The following is a 21370-nucleotide window of genomic DNA, read 5'->3' as shown; positions in this document are numbered from 1 at the left end:
GAAATCGACTGCGCCAATACAATGTTCGCTACTTATGTTTCTTCTCGTACTTTGCAATATTCATCTTTAACATGCAAAATCCTGTATTATTGGAATTAAATCTTCAAGGCAAAAGTTAATTAAATAAGAAATTTCGGAAAAACATAATTTTACATTTTCTTATGATATTAACGTTGATGTTGATATTAACCAATCGGGCTATAATTTTTATCGATTATTTTTAATGTTTCTCTAAGCGATTAAAGGATACTGTAAAAAGTGCTTGAAAAAACATGTAACCTAATGTGAGTGCGTAAACAATCTATTAATCGCGGGCTTAGCGTCGGTAGATGGACGTTAATGTGTGTAAGTACTCGACTATGCAATCTTATAATTTTCAAGTCGTATAAGATCCAAGTCGATACAAATATGCAAAAATGCTTATTATCAGTGATCTCATTATCGTTCATCGATAATAATTACTATTAAATATTTCATATTTTTACAATTGTTTTTTTCTATTTTTTTTTTACGAATTTTTACGCCTTATTGAACAATTAATTATAGGACGTCGCAAAATACATTACATTATATATATATATATATATATATATATATATATAATACCTTTATTCGATAATAAAAATAAGAAGTACAGCAACAGCAACAGCAACAGCAACAAACAATAATAATAGTCGTAATAAATCCCAATAGTGACGATGATAATAGAATAGAGGAATAAATACGAAAAATGTCGATTGTGTTGACTCGCTATAATAAAGCCGAAAATACAATAAGTATAATGACCTGAAGCAGGAAAAGATAGATTTCTAGATACTTTGTTTTCTGTAGAGCGGCATTTCATTGACCCCTTTGACTATAAGCAAAGTTCAATAACCTCTACAAAAATATGTTTATGGTTTCGATTCGGTTATTAAATAAATGTTCATTACAATCCGGAAAAGATACTTCATTTTCAATCGCAGGCGATATATCTTTTTTTGTTTATGTAAACATTTGACGCACGTACGGCATCATTAAAACTCATTTAATTGCTATTACTTTAATTAGGCAATTTTACCGAATTATTTTATACGCAAGAAAATTTTACGGTCACAACACTTGTTTAAATAAGAACTTAACTTTTATCGGGCAACGCTGTCAAAATTTGCTTACATAACACTTATTTGTGTACAATTATTTTTCTGAATTATAAATGAAGCAGAAATGCTCGCAAAATGTTGTGTAAGCATACACTGTAAATCATCTACTTATTCTTTGCTTAGAGTGCTTATTCATACGTGCAAATACAATTAAATAAGACTATTAAAAAGTTTAAATCGTTTTAGTAACTTGGTATATAAAAGTAAAGAATCATCACAAGTACATTAGATATCGTAACTATCAACTAGTTCAGGCAATAATAAAGCAAAAAAGCAGATTGTATTGTACTTGCCGCATAAGTAAATAAAAGTGTGGGGTGGTTAGGCGATGGGAGGATTTGGCGGTTAGGGGGTGAAAGAGGTAGGGACATTGACATAATATAGGTATATGCCGTTGAAGAAGAGGAATACCTCCGGATTTCTTATACCTCCCCCTCCCCCTCCTCCCTCCCCCCTCCCCCCACTTCACCAGACTTCATTCCCTCCCTGGCAACCTGTCCCTCGAGGCTTTGCGTTTTGACATAACGATTAGCGGGTAAAAGAAGTTGCTAATTAGCGATTTCGGTATTTATTGTTTAGTTAGAATAGAATAGGAGGCTAAATAACACATCTAGCGGCCGTAGTTGCTGCCAAAGTCAACAAGCCGAGCGTGTTTGGGAATAGATTTGGCACTTGAAATAGCAGCAAAAGGAAGGAGACGATGGGGCGGGTGAAAGTTTTCCGTGGCTTCTGCAAGTTCGAGGAGGACTCATCGATTCCCGTTACATTGACAATGTCGACAATGACACTTCGGCCGTGTGTTAGGTGGCGTCTTATTAAAGGCCAGAGTGTTCACGCTTTGTTTATCCGCCAATGACAATGAACGGAATTCTTTCGTACTCAAACAAATGCGGAGCAGCGCACGGGTGAGTTTATGGTTAATAGCAAGAGAATAAAGAAAAAGATAGACATCTGGCGATGATCGCAAGCCCTGTTGACAAAATAATAAAGAGAAATCCAGTGCCGTGGGATAACATTGGCAGCGCATCGTCGCTAAACGAGGCTAAAGCAAAAATAATGCCAATAATGCGAGCGACATATGTTAAAACAAGAGATTTTTCTTTTTTTTTTTAATGCTCGGGAGAAATTGGCGTGGCAACTACGTTATCTTGCAATAGACATGCACAAAGATTTGATTAGATAGATAAACAGATAGTTAGAAAGAGAGAGAGAGAGAGAGAGAGAGAGAGAGAGCAGGCTAAGGATGCGGATCGTGGAGGGGAAAGCATGGGGTCCTTATATACATACATACTTGACGCACATCGCCACACGGGGATCCTGGGATGAGCTAATTTACGACACGCTCGTAATTCTCCGCTTCTGAATGCTTTTCTCAGCAAATATTATTATCTCGGGCAGCATAGTCAGGTGGCGGAGAGCGGCTGCTCGCCATCTCTCCAAGAGAAAGAAGAGCGATAGCTCGCGCGTAGGCATAATACATGCGCGCTTTGTGTGCAAAGTCGAGCACGGAATCGGCGGGTGGGCCCGGCGCCTTTGAAAAATTTCGTAATTGCAGTGCATAATTCAGAAGGGTCGGCGATTATCGGGCGTCCAGGAGGCCTGGATAATGCAGACCGCCGGTGATATACGCTTAGGTGAGAGCGACAGCGGCCGCGCAAACAGGATCGTGCTGCTTATGTGTGCGCGTGCGTGTGCACGTGTTGACGAGCAATAAACCCGATTACACAGCTACCTGCCTCTCTCTCTCTCTCTCTCTGTGCGTGTGCGTGAGAGAGAGAGAGAGAGAGAGAGAGAGAGAGAGAGGAGAGAGAGAGAGAGAGAGAGAGAGAGAGAGAGAGAGAGAGAGAGAGGGCCCACCGGTACAAGTCAACCATTCCATATAAGACGCTGATTTGTCGCACGCGGCTTGTCACCCGTGATGGCTTTCATTTTGTTATTTAGCTGACTTACGCGCCTTCGGCCTCCATTACCCCCTCGGTATACCGTTACTCTGAGATTTTCCTGCGACGACTTCTCGCTCGCCGTTTCGATGAGTATTTTGGCCAGTTCGACCCTTGATCGAGATTCACTTGCAACTTGAGCTTCCATTGGGCTTCTCAAAGCGATAATAATTTAATGTTCGCTGTCAGCATCGTTTGTAGACGTCGGGATTAACGCGAGAGCTGACATTATAATGTTAGAATTCGTTATTTGCAGGGAGCATAAGTCACAATCGTCGACAGACATTAATCACTACGGTTTATCCAACATAAGAAGCCTTCTTCTTACTCTCTACTTTCGGCAAATTCTCATTTATCTTTCAAAAATTATAATCTGATGGACTATAAGCGAATCTACAATTAGTAAATGCAGTCCAGAGGGGTGAACGACTACTACGCAATTAATGATAAATCGTAATATTTATATCTATTAATTCAAGTATAAGGCGTAATATGTCGCAGATTTTCAGGAGAACGTGCTTCAAGTTTAACAATATATATATATATATATATATATAAGCCGGAAAAAGCGTTTTCTTACGTGATTTAGCAAATTTTTCAAAGCTGGAAACTATAATTTCTTTCAAAGCGGCAGTGTTTTTAATGCCCTATTGCGTGATAATTATTCCTACAGTTTTCTCTTACAATCCATACACTAGTGTAATACTAGCTACGTTATATCGACTAATTATTATAAGCAATTATCAAGTAATCACTAGCTAAAGTAATGTCGATGGGGCAAGAAATATCATTTTACGTTCGCTTCACCGAGTAACTATAAGCATTAGTGCTTCCACACATGCAGGAAAATCATATCAATGAATAATGGACTCGCGAAATATAAAGTAGGCTAATGTCATTTGAAAATTTTCTTACCATTCGCTAGACAGAAGCTGAATTTTTAAAAATACTTTCGAAATTATTTACAATGTATACCATTTAATGGTAACATTTAAATTACACCCGCGCACATAAATTATGATAATAACGATTGTATAGAATTAATGTATAAATAGCAGAAATAGTATTATCTATGAGTTATAACTATTTCGGATAAAAGCATCTTAAGAACATTTATTTAATTTTTGTCTTCGATACGTGCATATATATTAAATATAAGTTTTCGACGAATTCGAGTAAAAATGAAATATTATTGAACGACTAAAAATATTTAGACCGCTTTATGCCATGTCTCTACATGAATAAAGAATATATGAAAATAGTATTGGACGATTACTTTGAAAAATATATCAGTGACAACAAATTTTATAACCTATCTTCCATATGATTTACATTAGATATTAAATCTTCGAATAGCCATGTCTCGAAACTTTTTTTTTTTAGCGCGAAAGTTTCCCTGCATTCAGAATATTTTAACTGATCAAGCTAAAACTTTTCACACATATTAAACATATTATCTAACTTTTTAATCTTCTATTTTTACCTTGTATCTCTTACGTAGCCAAACAAAAATATTCAGCCAGTGAAATTGATGCACTATTACCTAAAGTTTGACCAAAGGAATTCGCAAAAAAAAAATTTATGAAATCAACTAATGAAATTGTGTGTGAAATGTGTATATTAATTTATATTGTTAAGTAAGCTTTACCAGTTTTATTATTTAGTTATTATTTACAAGTTTATAAACGATTGATTTAATAATTTCCCATCTATTTTTCATAGTGTGCTTGTGTGCGAGAGCGCGCGCGCTCAACAGATGTTTTTTTTTTTATAATTTGTGGAAAGTCAAATATCTTCTCACCTTAATATGCAAAATTACTTTCGGAATGGTTTAAAGCTTTAATCATTTTTGAAGTAAAATAAATTCAACGAATTTCATAGTGAATCTGTAAATCATTAACAATATAAATTTTACTTGGTAAAATATGATTTTAGAAATTAAAATTTTGCGCTTGAAAATAAATTTTACAGAGTAATATTTTAATTGAAATTTCATACAATCGATATTTAAGATTAAACATTTAAATTGGCGATCTCATACAACGCCGAAAATGAACTCGATTAAACATTGTCTTTGGTTACAATATTTGTGTGTATATTGTATTTTTCTTTGTGAATTTATTAGAGTTAATGTTTTTTAATAATGTGACATCGGCCTTTTTCCTCATTAACAACAGCAACAACAGCAATAACAACAACAACAACAATATATATATATATATATATATATATATATATATCTACATATCAGCGTTATTTAGAAAGTGCTCGTATAATGAGACATCATAATTGCGCTTATATTAACGCTTTGACAATGTCTATTTTCAGTATTTATTAACAAATCGTACGAATGTATGTGCACTATCTAGTCACGCTTGCAAATAAATAACTAGCTGGCGAAGAACAGCTAGATTGACGTGTTCAGTTTTATGAGAGATTAAGTAGCGGTCGCGACGAGCGAAAGCTTGTCAGCGCGTAAAACCGAGAAGCCAATGCCAAATATCGAATTAAATTTATTGGTGGTTCAATTCAGAGGAGACATGATTCCATAAGAGCCAGCGAAATGGAGCGAGTGGATGGTTTGGCACGCGTGGGTGGTGAAGGGAGGGATGGAGAAAGGGGATGACGGGGGGTGGTGGCGGCGAGAGCTGAGATGGAAGGGTGGATTTGGTTATACGGGGGGGAGAGAGAGAGAGAGGGGGGGGGGGTGGAGAAAGATGTTAAATTTATCGACATCGACAAAGTAAGATCTCGACAGATGGAAGAGCCGAGAGCCCTCGAATAAAATCCCAGTTGCGCCGCACAGGCGGTTGTGTATTTTCTATCAGTTATTAGATTGGGGATGGATATTGTAATCACGTTCTTAAGCCAGCGAGTGCGGCCTCCCTTGCAACCCCCCGCGCGGTTAATATTATTTAAAGAGAATATGCGCGTGCGTACGCCACACACATAGAGAGAGAGAGAGAGAGAGATATAGAGAGAGAGAGAGAGAGAGAGACTGCGTGACGACACGCTGAGTTTTTGTCATGGGACGAGTTTCCATCAAAAATCCTAAGCTAAAATTTGTCAGAGCATTGGTAAACTCATTAAAGAACTTCGGTGCCACTTATATCGTGATGCTCTTCAGCGAGACATTTCGCTTTACACCGGCAGAAGGTTCGAGATCTCGTCGACATTTGAATTAAAGAGGCGAAAATTGCGAAACGACTGTAGTACGCCCATTACGTTTCGAGAACGTGCCGTAATGCCTTGTTTAAAGAAAGGAAAAATTTACTGGCAGATGCAGCCTTTAACGCAAGAGCTTTTCATAGAAAATTCACGCTTTTCGGGTTGAAATGAGAATCAGAAACGAGATCCGATCGGAAAAAAGTGGCTACTCTCGTCCCTTTAAGAGCACAAAACAAAGGAGCCGTCACTTTGTGAGCGAATTTTGGCATTTTGTGGAGAAGGTAAGTCGATCATAGCCGTGCGCAATGACGTTATACTTTTCACGCTGGTATTGCGTGGCAAGGGGCTGCGGGTTATGGCAACGGTGCCTCGGCACATTGTCCTCAAGCTGAATCGCAGGGTCGGTTTCCTTGGGCGTGACGAGGCCCTCTTGTCAATCAAAATTTCATTTCCGATCGGCTGAATTGAACGGGCGAACGCCCCTTTGTTACATCGCGCACCAATTACTCCTGGCGCACGAGCACCGATGATTCGCCACATAATGCATAATGCGTGTGGCCCGAGGTGAAAGATATTAAGGATTCGATTCTGCTGGGAGTTGCTGTGACTCGCTAGCGATCTCGACCAATACTCAGGTAATTCGCGTCTTGCTCCGAAGAAGGGGCATATTCTATGTTTCTTTTATTTAATTATCCCTCACCGCGGGACGCAAAATCTTGTACTTTACGTTTCATAAAAGCAAAAGTATACGCTTTATCCGTCCGTATATGCGCCCGTACTTTTTCTTCCATTTAATCATTTAAAGTGATTTATATCATGGACAATTTCAAATAATCAGTGCTTTATAGTCTTCGCTAATAGCAAAAAATATCTCTGTCACTTACGAACTCCTTCTCGGGAAGAATTTTTTTCCTCATACCTTTGACTGTGTATATTTATCGATCCCGAATAGTTAAACAGCATGACTTAATTATTAAGAAAACAATGCTCTTGATCTATAATACTGCAATTTCTTAGCCTCTATACATAAGCGTTTATTTTGTTTTCATCGGATTATGGTGGACTGGACTGCCTTTATAAACTTTATAAATCGGAAATTGCTTCCCAGTAGTTTTGCAGCCATTTTACGAAAGTAGATGTAAATTTTAAATTGATATAATTTAAGAGAAAAAAAAACAAAAAAAAAACAAAAAAAAGAAAGAAAGAAAGAAAGAATGATAGAGAGAGAGAGACAGAGAGAGAGAGAGAGAGAGAGAGAGAGAAAAGAATAAAGGAAAACGAAGGAAAAAAAAATTACTAAGCCGAATTTATATTTATATTGAATTTCGTTGGAAATTATGATTTTCAACAATTATAAAAGTGACTTTTTTTTTGTTTTTCAAATATTAGACTAAGGATGTTAAACGTCGTATTTCAGATAAGTAAATTTTTTTTTTTAGCTTAGCATATTATTAAATTTTGTCATTTAATTGGACTTACCTTATAATAAATTTTTAACAAATTTTAATTTAACATCCGATGCCTCTATCTGGATTAATAAATTGTCTTCTTATAATATGTAGAGGAAAGGCGCGTGGGTCGATAATTAATTGCTAAAAAAAAGTTTTTCAATTTATCGGAAATATTTGTTAGTTAATACTCTTAACAGAACATTATAACGCTGCGCAAGAAATGCTCAGTCCCAAGTTTGTCTGAAATTTAAAAATAATGTTTTCCAAAATTCTTAGCAATTTTAAAGTTGCTTATCAAAGGTATTTAATTGGCGCTCTTTTGTCATTCTCACGAGGATTATTCTATTTTACGTAAACACGCGTAACAATATCGCTTAATTCAGTGGCTGAAAGTTTAATAAAAAAGTCAAAAAAAAAAAAAAAAATAATAATAATAATAATAATAATGGTAATAACAATAAATATGTTTAAGTACGGTTGTTTTGTCCCTTTTAGTCGACGTTTATTAAATTAGTGTAGTTTTTGTTTTTATTAGGTGCATTTACAATTTAATTTAACATCAATAGCCCAAAAATATATATTGTCTGAAAGTTTTTCAGATTAGTGAAATTACTGAAATGGTCCGATAGCATAGCCAGATGAAATATTGTGAATTTGAATTTCAATTCACGATACGAGTAATCATGTAATTGTTTAATATTTGAAGAATAGCCTTTGGATGAAAATACTTTTTATGCCAATGATGGTCTAATAAATATTTTGAAATTATCGTGTAACGCCGTTGCTGAATCAATCGATCTAATCAATGGGAAACGTAAAATAAAAATGTATCGAACTATATTACAACTTTATTTTCCACGACATCTTATATTTAAATATTATTAAATATCATTCGAAAACTTATTAATAGCTCTTATCTATTTGTATTTAACGTATTTATTAACAGTAAAAAATTTATTTGAGTTAGATACTGTACTTGGTAACCGCTAACGATGTTAATTGGTGGTATATTCTTTTTTGGTATACTAAGTTTTTTAAAAGTATTATTGGTTCAGATATTTGTACATTAGAGCATACGATGATGCGTTATTCTGTATTTATTTTTTAAGTTAGCAGTACAACGAGGAAATAAATTATTGTTAGTAAATTAGAGTGCGAATAATTTCTCGAATATTAGCTATAATTTAGATCCCTTAACTACTTATACGTATTTGCGAGAATTGATAAGTAGCGCAGCGCGCGAGGGCAGATAAAAGAAATGCCACTCTATAAAAGAAGCTTAATATTTAAATTAACTAAATCACATTATGAGAAGGAATAAAGTAAAGTAGTGGCGTGACGAGGTGTGGGGCACGAATGAATAGCATAATTTTGAATGCAGCTGAAGACTCGTCGATAATAAAACAGATAGGATTTAAAGAAAGTTCCTGGCGATGCCCTCGTATAAAGCGTCGTTGCTCTTGTCGAGCGAATTCCCAAAGGTGAGTAAAAATTAAAGCCGAGCGGACAGTGACGCACGTACTGTGGGGGGGGGGCGGGCGGGTTGCGTGTGCTTTGCATGACCGTGACAAGATAGGTGGGGGTGGGTGACCGGGCGTGGTCGTCCCATCCCATTAAAAAGACATAAAAATAATAATGATGAAATAAATAATTAAACGAGCAAATGGATGAATAAAATGCAGAATGGAATGGTGTGGGAGTTGGCGAGGCTGGCATTAGGAAGGTTCGCCGTGTGCGGGGGGAGAATGGTGAACAGGGTAAGCGCGGTCGAAACGTGAGGAGGAGGTCGCGATCGCCTGGATCCATGACGGCGTATCCGCGATGCGTCGGGCGACGGGCAGAAACGGCGCCGGTCACGAGGCTCGTGAGAAGTAGCATAGAGCTAAAGAGCCCTGCTGGAATTATGCATCGTGCCGAGTGCCCTCGCTAAGCAGCTATGATCCATGGGAGGGGGGTCGCGGGGAAGGGGGCGTCTTCACGATCCGCGTGATCGGCCCCCGCCGGTAACAAGCCGCTCGTGACGACCACTGGTAGGGTAGACTCACCCGGGGCGTACGGGGGCGTACGTTAGGCTTCTCGTTTCCCAGGGGCCCTGGTGCTTTTCGGGGCGCGAAGGACGGGGGCAGGACGCGCGGGGCCTCGTTAGGGCCGAGTCTCGGTGGCTGGAGAGGGGTGAGAGCGCCGAGGCGGAGGAGGCAGGATACGTTTGTCGGAAACGCTTTTCTACCCGTTAATTATATCTCGCGCGGCTATAGGTTGCGTCAAAACGTGGGACGGCGTGGAGCGGCGCATATAGGAGAGAGGAGAAATCGGGATCGCATGTCGGTCTCGAATCTTTCCGCCATCTTGGATAATTTTTTCCTCGGTCGCGAACGGCGAACGGCGAACGGCGAACGGCGAACGGCGAACGGCGAACGGCACACGGCGATCGAGCGGCGAAAACACAGCGGCTCTGCGATTACGTTCCCTTATAAATATGCAAATACGGCTGTGGCACGGGCGGGCGGGCGGGAGGTAGTTGGCAGAGCCCCTGAATAGAGAAAGACCGACGAGAGAAACCGTGAATGGGGGGGGGGGGACGAGAAGAAAGAGACGAGTCTCCTACAGCCGTACCACCGTCCGTACCGTCCGGTCGCCTAAGAATTCTCCTCCGAAAAAATTATTCTCCTGACTTATATACTCGTACTTTGCTCGCTTTCTTCTACTCGCTATGCTCCTTTATCCTTCTTCATGCTCATTCTCATTCCTTTTCCTCGTCCTTTTCCTTCTTGTTTACCTGCTCCTTTTCCCCTCTCCCTTCCACTCGGCCTCTCCCTTCCCCCGTTGGCCAGTTTACCCTTGCCACCGCACGTGGACATCATGCATATTTCGACAATACGAGTTTATCATTCCCAACCGCTGACCATTCCATATAATTTTGCTTTAACTTCTTCTCTTAATAAAGCCAATTTTGTCTCTGCTTATATACCCCATGAAATGACTAACCTATTCATATCGATTTATCCTATAATACTACACGTATACCGATTTTTTACAAAGTTCGTTTTCTCCTCATCCTATTTATTATCTTAATCACAATAACGAGACTTTTTGCTTTACTTTAAAAATTTTCAACGCTCGGTTGCTACCTCAATAAAAAATTTAAGCCCAGAAAAACATTATAAATATCTCTATTTACTGTTCTACTTTTATCTTTAAAATTTTTAAACCATTATACTTTACACGGTTAATAATTCGAACCAACATACTACACTTAATTGAAAGCGAAGCTGAAATGCTCGTATAATAACTACTCTCATAAATATTTATTTGTTACTTTATATTTACAAATACTACGTTTATTATTACGTGTTTTTTTATCCAGACTAGGTAAAGAATACTTTGCTTTCCACTTACAAATATTTTAATTTCTTCTTTTTCTTCTTCTTCTTCAAAAAAAAAAAAAAAAAAAAAAAAAAAAAGAAAAAAAAAAAAAAGAAACGCAAATCTACTTAATTTCATTTTAATGATATATTAAAATACCCAACAAAAGGGAATATGAGAACTCTTCGATGCTTTTTTAACAAAATTTCCAACGCAAAGTGAAATCTCCGTTTGAAATATTGTGTAAGATAATAGTTCCGACCTTCTACATAAACTCTTTTCTTGAATACAACAGTTTATTTATTATTCGATCAATGAAACGCTTTTCACGCAAAACTAAAACTTACCCACCCACTGATGGATATTTACTTTATAAATGAAAAAGCAACCTTAAAATCAACAGTTTTGTCATTTTAATTTGATGTATGAAAAATATTAATTATTTGTGCGAGTAGTCTTAAAAGCAGTGATAACCCGTTGCGTTTTATTATTACTAAACTAAATTTATTATTACTAAATTTAAATGTAAGTTAGTTTATGAGCGCATGCTTGTTTGTTTTTTTTCTTATGGTCTTACTTATGGTCTCTCATTAAATCTAAAAAAAAAAAAGACCGATTATGCATTTTTGAAGGTAACGTTTGATTTCCTTTACTAGTGAAAAAAAATTCCATACGTGTATTGATAATCTTTTCTTTCGTTCTCTCTCTCTCTCTCTCTCTCTCTCTCTTTTGCTTCCTTCTTCATCTCCTTTTTTTTGAGTAAATTTTTCGCAAATATTTTGTTGTTAAGTTTTAATAATTGCACGTACCTGAATTATATTTTCATACTATTTACAAATTATCCCGAACATACAAATGAGCTGCTATTTATGTACATTCGCAATAAGCTCTATTACTATCGATTCTTTAATTACATCGGCACGTTTAACTTATTTAACAAATAATGACTTTTACTATATAAACACTAAGTTTAATTACAATGAGTTCGATAAATGTCATTATCAATTGACTAGTAATCGAATTGAAAAGTTATAGACTCGAATTCTAAAGAAAAATTTTAATCGGACAGACGCCAACAATACGAAGTCGGCTCGAACTAAGTACTTGATAAAAACGTCATTATTTTGATTACGTATGATAGATAAGTGAACGATTTTGTTTAATTGGACCCTTCATTGCTTTACATAATTGTACTGAGTACGTATTTTATGTAATGAACGCTATTATCTCATGGAAAATAGTGAATTCAATTGCATTAAGCTTATTAGGAGAAGCTAAAGCATACAAGGTTTGAAAAATTTGTATCACACAAATCCTTCGATATGCTTTAATTTTGTTTGCAATATCTTAAAAGAAATGCTAACATAATTTACATAAAATTACAAATAGTACACAAGTAATATATATATATATATATATATATATATATATATATATATTAATTTAATTGCAATATACACATGCTACAAAAAACCGTTACTATTACCGTAAAAATCAATACGATGTGATCATAATATTGTAAGAACGACTTTCTTGATGATATTAAGTTTATTCATTATAAATCAGCTTATTGTAAGGCTCCATCTATTATTTATATCTGGACATTCTACAAGAATATATTATATGCTTAAATTCATATTGTTACGTATTTATTATTTCTAATGCAGAAATCATCTCGCCAAAAAATATATTTATTTTTATAAAATAATACATCAATATGTTATTATCATAATATTTATTAAGCATAATATGTTGTATGCTTGATAAACATTGATTTAGCTTTTAAAAACGAAATGCTTTATATATTTTTTACGATTGAAAAGTAAATAAGCTTTTGTTTCTAGATTAAAAATTTTTGTCGATTATATTTTTTCATCGGTTTACACACATACGCAAAATGAGAAATAAGATTCAATTAAAAATCTACTAATTAAAAATATACTAATAAACCATAATAATGCATTAAAATTTATTTTAATACAAAGAAATAACATTTATTGTCGATTATTTTATATCTTAAATTTTAAACTTTTTTAACTTTAAAGAATAGTAAAAGCAAACATTTAATGAAAGTAAGAAAAACTTTGTATTGTTTATATTTCATTACTATAAAGTAAAAATGAGTCTAGAACTTTCTTTAGAACAAAGAAAGAAGGGGATTGTAAACCATTCGTTTGTTTGGCGAGTAAAAAGATTTTCAATTTAAAATAAAAATTTTTAGTATATTTACCGATGGTATAGATCAAGTTATATCAATTAAAATTCACTACGTTGAGTGTATATCAAATTATAAATTATTAGCATAGCGTAAACCTTAAATCGTAGCTTATCGTTTTCAATTTTTTCATTCGATATAGTCAACAATTTTTTTCAATAACAGTTTTTTACGTTCTATATTTAGATGGATTTTTTTAATTTCTTTTAGAAATTAATTAACGTTGATCTACTTTTAATAACATTGATAAAATAAATGTATAAATGAATTGTGTATACAATCGGGAAATAAACGACTAATGTAATTCATTAAAATAAAATATAATTACTTTTTTTTTTTAAATTCGGTTAATATAAATATATATATATATATATATATATATATATAATTGATATTTTAATTAATTGTTAGCATTTAATATATTTAGAATTCATTCGAATGGAGTAGGTCATTAATATTGAGATAATTTGTGCAATGTTAATAATAAGAAATGTATTTATACGCCAATTATTCTACATTATGGATCTAAAATGATAAAATAGTTTAATGATTTAATAAATTTCATTTTTTATGAACCGTATAATTAATAATATTATGAAAAAGAATCATATATTTGATATTCGAAGCACAAACATTAATATTATGAAGTATTTATGTAGCACTGATTTAGATTTTTGAAATTAAAAATAAACTCCAAGTATAATATTTAGTATTGAAATGTATAAAGTCAATATAATTATTAATGGAATAACTATAGAAATTATCACGTTTCGTGATTTTTTCATATTCCATACATATTAAATTACGAAAATGGGAGAAAAATCTATACTTATTTGTAGATTTAGATGTCTGCAAAATGAAAAAACGCACTGGTCCATTATAAATTGAGAAAATAGATTTTTTATTTAAGTAAAAATTAAAAGAACATAATTTTTTTTTGTGATAATTGTTCTTTCAATGTATAATGGAGTTCAAAATTCATAGGAAAAACAACTAAAATTATTACAATGTAATAAACGTTTTGAGCTCTATTGTTAATTATACGAATGATCGTATCCGAAAGTAGTAGTATTAAATTTTTACAATTATATAAAAAATTATATAAAATCATATAGGAGATAAATTGAACGAATTAGGGTAATTTTACAAGAGAATCTATCGTACAATTATTTAGAAATAATAGTATAAACATGGACTATTTTTATGCAGATATCGAGAAAATGTAGATGTAGATACATAAATTACTCGCGTATAGTCATAATACATGATTATATATTGTTTATAAGTATGTGTACGTTGATAAAAAGACATCTATATGTTTACAAAGAACTGAAAAGCAATGTATAATTATGTAACAACTATTATTGATTTCAACTAAAACGAAAAACTGAGAAAAAGTTTATTCTCATAGACGCCTAAACTATCGACCAAAAGAAGTAGATTATTTTTAACATTTAGCTTAATATTATAAATATTTTATAATAAATTAATCAAAACATTCAGAGGGAAGTGAAAAATATGTCTACAGTAGAACGTAGGGAAGTCTCATTTATTTTTATCTTTCATCATACTATAAATTACGAATTTTTATTTCAATAAATTATCAATGTATACGGTAATTTTTATAACTTAGGAAAGCCCATTTCTATAAAATATTTCTCATTTTTGCCTTTGATAAATCATCCTATATACTAGATAACCATAGAAACATAAATAAACTTATAAAAAAAACTATTGATCATACGGTACTGCAAAAATTTTTCCAGATTATTTTACAAGTTGTTATATGTTACGTAAAAAAGAGTTTATGTCATCAAAAATCATTTTTTTTCCATGTATTTGCTATATATATATATATATATATAATACATAAATAATTGCTGAAAGTTGTTAAACAAAAAGAAATTTCAAATATTATTTGTATGTATTGTTTACTTATATCAAGAATTATTAAAATAAATTAAATCAAATGTTGATGACCTATAAAATTAAATTTGCTTTTTCAGACGTTCAACATTGGAGTTACCAAGTAATTCGAAAAAAAATTTATGATTCATATAATATGTATTTATATAAAATATTTACGATAGAAAAATGCTTTATCTTAAAGTCGAGCATAGACTGAAATGCTTAATCAGTTTGAGTCAAATGTTTCTAAAAGTTTAATCTAATACAATAGAAAATTACTTATGTACATAACGCTGGAAGGGTACGTAACAAAAAGTTATATACGGCTGGTCTGAGTTTTCGATTAACGTATATTACGGGCGCGACATTGAGTTAATCTTACCGCTTGTGAGCAAGTAATAATTAAGACTTGAAGTATCTAAACGTAAAAGTGTATCAACTCTTTGTGATATGCCTTGCCGATAATCTTTTCTAATGCAAAATAAAAGTTTCTTTTCCGGTGGTTAAATTTTAACTATAAGAAGAAACTTTATTCAAGTGCTTAATGATATCAGAAATATATACTTTAGACTAGCCAATAAACTAATCCATCTTAACCAATAGAGAAAATACGTGATGCTGATTAGAAAAAGACTTTCTTCTGATAAAATCATATATTAAAAATAGTATTAATTAATTTTTTAATCGACATTCAATACAATTTTCAAAATACATTGTGCACTCAACGAAATTTTTTATTCTCATATAAATTGCTCGTGTAATAAAATATTCATATGTAGATTTTTTTTAACCATTTTTTTCAACCTTAAATTATTTGAAAAAACATCAAAAAAAAAAAAAAAAAATAAAATAAAATAAATAAATAAATAAAATAAAATAAAATAAAATACAAAAAAAAAATTAAAAATTATGCATAGATATTATGCATAGAGAATATGATATTATAACTATATCAGTCGATACAACTATGTGAAATAAACTGTAAAAATAGCTGTTTAAGTGAATTTTATCCTTGAATCTCACACGCTTAAGATTTAATAAATTTGGTATCCCATGTCAATAGTATGGCAGTTTATTTAAATGTAAAAGGATGATTGCCCGGTAATGTATTTTGTTCGCAGGCATTGAGCATTTTAACCTTAAACTGTAATTAAATGTAAATTGAAAAATTGAAAAGAGCCAAAAGCTCAATAATTTTTATCTCGCAAACATCGCAACTTTATTTTTATAAAATAATTATAAAACTATAAGACAGTTCTATGGAAGTCTGTCGATAATATTAACTTAATTATTCGTTTACAATAAAAGCAGAAAAATTATTATCCTCATTGTATCAAGTTTAATGAAGTTTCGCATACTTACTGTGAATATTGAAAAAAAAAAAAATTTTTTTTTTCCATAATTTATTAGAACTTATAAGTAATGACCTAACGGCCTATTTAACCTTTTAAGAATACCTCATTGTTCGAATTTTTGTACATTATAGGTAAATAAAAGGAAAATCTTAAGGGCCATGCCGTTCCACGGTATTCAAGGTAAATTGACAATTTTGCAATTTAATTGTCGGACTCTAGTGATTTTGCTTATTAGTTTTGTCGTAAAATTGGCTGTTATGCTTAAAGGGCCAAATAATATATGATTGCAATTTGTATATGTTAACTAATTTGCGGAATTCGTACGCGACTTTTCAAGTAGTTGCTGGCCGCATCGTCGTGCAATCAACGTATAACTATAGATCTAAGGGAATCGAGTTCACGCCAACTTGTATTTTTTATGTTTTGTTTTTGTTTAAAGTCATTAACATGATGAAAATTCCTACATGAACATAGAAAAAATTACTATAGTACATGGGAAACATAAATATGTAAACTCGTAAATTTTGCAAGATTGTTGACAAGGTCTCCGCTTTACTGTTGGAAATAAGAATTTATGGCCCTAGCAATGAGAATTTCTACTGTATCTATCTTTCATTGTATAAACTTTCCGTAAACTGAATTACTTCACTCTTTAATGCAAAATTTATATTTCGTATGTTAAAAAGGTTTGTCTTGAGCCAGCTTCGTAAACAATAATAATATATACGCATGTGCGTAAGTGCGCACGGACGTTGGCTGTTGGGTTGGGGATAATGGATGGGTCGGCAGGCGTAATTGTTGTACTCGTTTATTAATTACCTTAGCCACTTAGAATATACGCATTTAGAGAATTGTGAAGTGTCTGTAACGTTGTTTGATAGATTGTAAAGCTGACCTTCCCTCAAGATTCCATTGGAAAATAACGTTGTTAATGGTGGAAACAATGTATCGTTCTTTAATCTCTCGATCTCCCTTGTGTTTCTCTTACGCTGTCTTCGTAATTGAAGTACAATCGCTATCCGCGTGTCCTCGTTTGAACGCAAAATAAAGATCATTCCCGCGTGATGATATTGAAACGTCGGGTAGATGTTGTCATTATCAAAAAATTTCTTTTTACTGCCGTTAAAATTAGGGGTTATGCGTTTGCGCATGTAAATTTGGCGCGACGCATGGGGTTCGTCGGACTGGCGGCAGAAGCAACGGAAGCAGAAGCAGAAGCAGAAGCAGAAGCAGAAGCAGAAGCAGAATCAGCAGCAGCAGCAGCAGCAGCAGCAGCAGCAACGGCAGCAACAGCAGCAACAGCAGCAGCAACAGCAGCAGCAGCAGCAGCAGCAGCAGCAGCAGCACTGATTCCAAAGCTCGATAATAAAATGTAAATATAAGTTATGGAGATTGTAATTCGGATAAGGAGGTCGGAATTCTTAAAATTTTGGCCACCATATTTAATCCACCATTTTGAATACGAGAATATCGGAGGCAAGCGACGTGTATATAATGAGCTCGAGAACGCGAGCAGGCAGTTGGTCGAAATTTTCGGAATGAAGCCTTGTAGTTTAGCGCTGCGAGAGTTGCCTCGAGTGCGAAAAGGCGGCAGCCGTGGAAGGGGAAAGGCGCGAGGAGAGAAGAAGAGAACCGTCGGTGGAGCGTCTTCGGCATCGGCGGCCACGGAGCCGCCGTTCCCGTTTCGGGAAATCCGGCAGCTCCGCGCCTCCGCCGAGAAAAGCCAAGTCGCCGGCTCTCACGGCTCGTATTATATTATAACGCAGGCTTGTTATGTTCGTGGCGAGCAGGGAAATGCAGTTTGGCGCGTGAATCGCGCGAATCGCGCCACGGGGGGAGGGACAGCCTCGGCCAGCAAAAGGAAAAGGGGAGCCTTCGATCGGCTTCGATAATGCGCTGTTTGGTTGCGATGAAACGGCCGCGCCGGCAATTCCGCTAATTCTGGGTTTTCGACACGAACGGCCCCGCAGAGAACGGCTACCAGTCTTAGTCTCTCCACTCCACTCTTTACTCGACTCTCCACTCTCCACTCTCCACTCCACTACCAACCTCCGGTGCCGTTCCGCCTCATCTCGCTCTCTTGCCCCCTCGTCGCCCGTCACCCATCGTCTATCGGCCGTTTTATTATTTTTCGGTGATTATATTATTCTTACCCATACACACTTTCCCATACACATATTTCCCTGCGATATTCTTTTTACGGATTGGATCCTCGTACCGACAGATACACGGACAGACAGACAGACTGACAGACTGACAGACTGACAGACTGACAGACAGACAGACAGATCGATCGACCTATCGTTTCGTGGGCGTGACCCGCGTATTATGATGTTCGGGCGCGCGCGTAAATATATGGGATTCGCTCTTAACGAAAATATAAAGGCTCGATGGGCGGTGGTGGAGAGGCGAGCCGGGTGGGGACGGCCGCGTGTGCGTGTTATAAAGGTATAGGAGCGGTAGTATAGGTAGGTCGATACGGTAGGAGGATGTGTGCGGAAGCCGGGCGTACTATCGTTCGGCCAGCGGGCCCATTATCCTTCGCCGTCGTTATAACGAGGACGACGTGGTGGTCCGGTCGGCTGAGCTACTACGTGACCTCGAGTGCCACTCGTACGCCTTTGGTCCCATGACCGTGGGCTACGAGCACCCGGGCGAGGCTCCCCGAGGACAATGGACGACGCAGTCGGAGGTCCGTAGTTGCGTCCGATCGCCAGGAATAAGGTCGAGCGAGCCGCGTCACGCGTAATGATCGGCTGCCGATTAATAATCGTCGATCGAACGAGTTTTGACGCGGGGACGCTCTTGTTTACAAAATACAAGGCTTTCGGGACGCAATTTGGATCGTGTAACACGGCCGCCCCAGCGACCGACGACCAGTAGTGCATCGACGTGCTTACGGACTCTTAAGCCGTCCCTCTTCGCGCACCCCGACAATTATTGCTTATTTAAAGAGCCGAATAAATGTGAGGCCGTGATTGCGCTTTAAAGTCTATTCAGCCACTAAATGCTAAGTCAATTTTTTACTTTTCAAACTCTCGGTAAGAAGTTTCGTGCCGATCTCGAAAATTGTATTTTCTCCGGCAAATAGACCGAGGGCCATTTAAAAAGAAATGACTTTGGTAACTTTGCCATTTTACGCTTTTCCCGTTTATTATAAATGAATTATTAAGCAGCTCATAGTCTTATTCATTTATTCGCCAAGAGTTCGCCTGTTTATGTGGAAAAATGAGGCTCATTTTGCTTGCAGATTAAGCAATATGTAGCGGCCAAACGTCCTGGAAGCGGAAAGATCCACAAATGCGTTCTCGCTTGAAGGCCATTAAGACCTCCAGTACTTTTCTTATATCAGTTTTATTTGAAAATTATTATTTTTAAGCCTGCATTAATATTTTTAAGAGAACGTTCATACATACAAACAAAGACAAACGCCAGTGTCTGTCTGTCTGTCTGTCACTCTGTGTGTGTGTGTGTGTGTGTGTGCGCGCGCGCGCGTGTGCGTGTGTACACCTATAGAGGGAGAGAGTGTGAGAGAGAGAGTGTGTGTGTGAGAGAGAGAGAGAGAGTGAGTGAGAGAGAGCGGGGGAGGGGGAGGGGAGGAGATCTTTGTCGGAAACTTAAGTTCCCGAGGAGAGCAGGTTGGTGTCGATGAGCTACATCGACAGAGTCTTGGAATGAGTTGCGAGGCAGTTGTATCAACCTTTCGTATTATCGCATTGAAATTAACATCATAAATATGTTGTCACGAATCACTAAATTAGCCATAGATTTAATTAAAAAAAAAAAAAAGAATTCTAGACTGCTGATACGAGCCGTGAATACTAATGCGATTGAATTACCGAAAGTATAATTATTGCAGGGCGGCGTGAAAATTTAACTACGAATGTAGTTTTTGTAACGAAATCTAAGAGTCAGTCAATTGAGCTGCATGTTTTAAAATAATTCTCTTATTCCGCCGAGTTAAAATTACTTTATTGAGATTGAACGTGAAAAAGAAATGCACGCGTAAGCCGTTGCTTTCAGCTCCAAAGTTGTGTCGAGCGTCGACAAAAATGTCCGTCTAATTTCTCGGGAAAATTATCGCTTTAAAATATACTGAAAAGCTGTCTTGAGCAACAAGCTTTTAAATATAGTGCGGTTATACGTGTATTTTAAGAAAATAGTCGAATCCATTGCTATTGTCGGGGCTTTAACGTTGAGATTTTATTACAATTAATCTATAAAGCGCGTCGATAAAGCGCCTGATAATTCAGCGCGAGAAAACAAACGAACCTTATGTCTCACCAAATTAAATGTTAAATGGTAATTCAATTGCTAATCAACGAGAGCATTATGTTCGAACTAATAATATATCTTTAAGACGTTTGTTATCGCCATACGAAGCTTATTCCTCCGTGAAAAAGTAAGAGAAAGCTACGGTGGAAGGGGGAGGGGAGGGGGTGGAGGGTGGCGCAGCTATCGTTTATTGTAATTATAAAAATATCCTTCTCTATCTAATCTCTTTATTTAGTGTTATAATAATGCTAGCTTAACATTGAAATCTTTCTTGATAAACAAAGAAACAAAAAATCACATATCACCCCGGTATCCTAAATTATTAAAAGAAAATTCAAAATTATCACCGTATGAAATGTCAAACTATAATGAGCAAATGGATTAATAAGGCTTATCTATCTGCCCGGATAAGTCAATTATAGTAAACGAGAGTGTAGTTTAACACCGTATAGGGAATGTCGATGTCACTAGAAAAAGGAGAGTTATCGAGCCCTAACTTTCTATCCAGCGAGTAAAAACGTTTTTTATATTATCCTCGCGGTTCAGTCGTACA

Source organism: Ceratosolen solmsi, unplaced genomic scaffold (genome assembly GCF_000503995.2).
Source record: "Ceratosolen solmsi marchali unplaced genomic scaffold, CerSol_1.0 scaffold35, whole genome shotgun sequence".
Lineage (NCBI taxonomy): Eukaryota > Metazoa > Arthropoda > Insecta > Hymenoptera > Agaonidae > Ceratosolen > Ceratosolen solmsi.
The sequence above is the reverse complement of the archived record's forward strand: the minus strand, read 5'-3'. Positions refer to the sequence as shown.